Genomic DNA, 4,508 nt, shown 5'->3' on the forward strand with positions numbered 1-4,508 from the left:
AGAAGTCTTTAAGAATAGAAGTTTTCAATTTCTTCTTTCAACTTGCTTAGGAGTTTATGAAATAGAGTTCTGAAATATACAACAGCAATACAAATTTACTTTCCACTTATTTGCTTGTTAATTTAGATAAGATCCTTACTCCCCACTCACTAACTAGGAAGCTTCTTGGAGAAAGTAGGCTTAAGCCTTTGCTTTCATTTTTTTGCAGTACTGTCAGAACAAATTTATTACCTTTTTAAAAAAATTAATGAGAAAGGAAATACCAGACAGTGCGTTCCTGGCTTAATGAGCCTACAGACAGAAAACTTAAGAAGGTGCTCATCAGTGGCAGCTTGCTACGCAGTACCTGAGCAGCAGAGAGATGTATCAGAGCCATGAGAGAATGATGAACAAAATCTTAAAATGAGAGGACAGTTGAGCCAAATCTCTGTTTCACAGTAACCACAAAGCTGTGGGTAAGGGAGGATCTGTAGAAATGCCCTTCTCCACCTCACGTGGGTTTCCCAGCTAATGCCTGGAAGAGGGGTACAGTACCAAAGCCCCACTCCTCCTCTCTTTGCCAGGGGTGTGAGGAAAATAACAGAGATCCTTTTTGTACCAGCTAGGAAAATGAAAGAGTATTTCTCCTTTGCCATGGAAAATGAAGGGTACTGCTAGTGTACTAGACATCCACCAACCAAAAGCTGATAACAGAAATTTCATTGAGATTCAAGCTATTAACTATCCCTGCTCCCTACGAGGCACTTAGAAATAACTCCAAACTGTACATGAACAGTTTGGGAAATCATTTAAAAATAACTAGCATTTAGTATAAGTAGATTTCCTATGTACACATGTGTTTCAAAATAGAAGTCAGGCCGCACAGTAGGGAATTTTCTGGCCTTTCACCCCTGGAGAGCCAGTCTGAGTGCAGACTATTCCGCCTGGGTAAGGGAGTTTTTAAGCTCCACTTAGCTTCCTAGGCTGTTCCTGTCTAAACTTCACAAAAAGAGGCTCAGTTCGGTACACATTACAGACAGAGACTAAGCTCTGAGATCGGACAGGAGGTTTAGCAGACTTCTGGCTTAAAATGCAGAGCCAGAGGAGTTTGTTCATTTTTGCTTCTACCAGGGTTTATTCTGGCTCTGCAGCCTGCAACAGAGCATTCCGTGATTTTACAGAAGGATGAATCAGCATCAAACATTTGGTATTTTTTATTACCAAAGAGAAATGAAGTGCTATTTATAACTTGTTTGTCAACACACACCGTGGTGATTAGTCAGGAACAGACTTCCTTCCATTGAGGCAGGGACGCACTGGTAGAGAAAAGGGAAGCTGACACCCAATATTCTGACATGGATTTGATTGTCCAAAACTGGTGAGGTGGCATAGCATACAACAATGAGTTTGTGCATCTTGCTACTATTCTGATGCCTAATTTGTGACCCCGCTCCACGGATCTCAAAGAATTGAGTGATAGGAGTAACGTAAACACAGCTAGGATTCTTTTTTTCTGGTTTAGTAGAAATAATTAGATATGGAGTTGCGCACTTTTAGATTACATTGAATAGAAATATAACATTTGGCACAAATATCAAATGAAATGCTAATCTACAGGCAGAAAAAGTCTGCTTCAAATGTTATGGTTAGTCACACTACAAAGCAATCAGTGAAGGCTACTCTATGCATAAATTGATGGCACAGCCACGAAATTCAGAAGACGTGTATTTGCAGGTAAGCAAAGCTGTAACAGCTATGATTTTATACTATAATGAAACAAGAAGTATTAGAATAAATTGTTTTCTTACATGGAAGCTTCAACAGCACAAGAAAATAAAACTAAAAATATGTCACTACTACGTATTTACAAAAATCCATTTTCATAGCTAGAACTATTATGAAAGCCAAAATAACGAGCAGAGTTATACCTGGGTATGTTGTTTGAAATGTGTACTGTCATTAACCTGGGAGATTCATCTTACCCGGTTTCATATGATTTCATTACAATGAACTTTTAATTTCAAGATTTGCTTATTTAAAAGCTGCTCAGTATTTTTAGCAAAGCCTGTGCCACAACAATATTCTTCTGGGTAAGGTGCTTTAAACCCAACAGAGGGGAAGAAAACAGCCTTTATTTCACTTTTAGGATATACCTCTAATAAGTGGAAAAAAGGCTTTTGCTTCAACCCAGCTCAGCTGATCATCTTGGTCCAGTGTGGAAAAAAAAACAGAAGACCTTCAGAGAGATAAAAATGTATACACGTTCTGTAAATGGGTGAAGGGTTTTCTTAAAAGCAGCCACTGAAACGGAACTAGGAAACAGCCTTACGTCACACATATCAATCAATATAATATTGCCTTTTGAGAGAGAGAGAGTTATAGGAAAAAGAGAGTGCACAGGCTTAAAGCTGAACCAGCGACACATCAATAAAACGGGATCTAGCAGTTGCCGTCTGGAACGGCAGCACCTTGGAGAGCAAGTCACTCTTCCATTAAACAAGGTAGGAAAAAAAAAATCTTTAAGCCATAGCTCAGTCTCATCTGGGCATATAGCTTCCACTGCAGTTAAGAGCAATTACCTGCCCAGTAAAAGGTTATGTCTGCCCTCCACCTACATGTATCTATTAAGTTTAGAAGGGGTGCAAAAGCAGATCTCAGTATAGAAGAGAGCCAAGAACAAACCTGCTGGACACTTAAGCCATCTGAAGCTGTTTTCACCAACAACTGTTCCCAGATGATCAGATAACCACCCCGTAGTTACTTCACCAGCAGTCAGAACACTTAGCAGGATTTAAATGGGATTTATGAAATAATGAAAATAAAGTAAGTTTAAATATTAAGATCTAACCCAATAACTTACTATCAGGAATTTGGAAGACATCTCAAATGAACCAGTTATTATACAAGTGTCTAGTTTTTGGCACTGGAAACTGAGAGTCTGAACATGGGTTTAATTTGATACAGAAATTCTTACATTTCTTGTTCCTTTTCTGTCAGTGAGGACTGCAGGATTCATTATTTGAGGTTGCCAGTACTCAAGAAAAAAGAAAGGCAAATTGCACAAGAAGGAACACTTAAAATGAGTACATCTAATATGCTATACATTCCCAGCTACGAACTGAGAGACATTATAGGATTCACTAGGAAAAGAAGGGGTGAGTGGGAAGGTACCAAACATTAGAGTGTTTTCACTCAACATCAGTATCGGAGAGGAAGGAAAAAGAAACTGAAGTACTAAATAGCGATAAATTGGAAAAGTGGATAAAGTGGAAGCAGAGCATCAGTATATTGAAGGCACATATTGAAAACTGTCAGAACATATCAGAGCATATACACTGATCACAAGCAATGAGAGGTTTTTTCAAAACTTTAAAACATACAAAATATTTTAGCCACCAAGATTGATATTTCCCTGAACTAAATACCTGCCTTGCTCTATTTCTTTAAGTGTGCATATGTTCCTTAACATAAGCTGACCTCTCTCCCAAGCTCATGGCAGCTGTCAAGCCACAAGCTCTTTCTGATATGGGTCTGTTCTCTCTCTTTTTTGTTTGTTTGTTTGGTTTTTTTTAAACAGGTACTGCCATTTCTCTTGTTCCACTCACAGGTCAAAATATTTCAAAGGCGTTTCATATTGTTAGAGCATATTCTGGACAAGAACACAATACAAACCCTCACAATGTACGCTCCTATCGACTAGCAAGACAGGAATAAAGGGCAAATACCACAGAATAAAATTCCAAGGCTAACTTTCATAGTCCTCAGGGAACAAAACAAAACAAACAAAAAAAAACCACCACATACTCAAGATATGAAGATAGCTTTCTAAGAAGGACTTTCACTATATAGATGTTATCAGTAGACACAGATAAGGACATTCAGCAAGTCAGAGGAGTAAGGGGTGGAAGCCAATTTTATACTGACATATAAAGATAAACACATTACCCATAACATAATTATATGAAAGAATAAAATACAGATTCATGCCTATCTCGCATACTACTCTCTTGTCCATCAGACTCCCCTCTATGCAGGCTACAGGTAATAGGACAGGCAAATGCACAGAGTGAACCAAAGGAGGTAAATCCTCTGCCATACAAAACAACAGCCATAAAAAATATAATAATAATAATTAAAAAAAAAAAAAACTTTCCTCAAGTGTAGAAAACATTATATGTTACACTAAAACACATATTCTCCTCAGATTTTATTCTTTCCAAGCTCTCTCACTGACTTACTATTGACTCATTCATGGGAGAAAAAAAAAAAAAAAAAAGCAGCTCTGCCTGATTAGAGCTGTAGATAGTGACCTTAGAGGTCAAACTTCAAGAGATGCTTGAGAACATTATACATGCACAATTAACTTTGGTAATAGCCCGTATAAGTGGAAAACTCTAACAGCATGATAAGAAAGTGAGTGAACACAGACACCATCACTGCAAAACTCCCCCTCTCTTTTGGAGCAATATAAAAGGGGTACAGAAGTCAGAATAAAGCTGAATGAGCTGATGCAAGAAAACCAAAAAGAG

General features: G+C 38.0%; 1 protein-coding gene across 9 annotated transcripts in view; it reads right to left on the reverse strand.

Annotated features, from left to right (window-relative positions):
• Window positions 1-4,508, reverse strand: part of CFAP96 (cilia and flagella associated protein 96) — a 92,331-nt gene that overhangs the window by 33,547 nt on the left and 54,276 nt on the right. The window lies entirely within an intron of this gene.

This window comes from Anser brachyrhynchus (genome assembly GCF_964034855.1).
Source record: "Anser brachyrhynchus genome assembly, chromosome: 4".
NCBI classification, from domain to species: Eukaryota; Metazoa; Chordata; class Aves; order Anseriformes; family Anatidae; genus Anser; species Anser brachyrhynchus.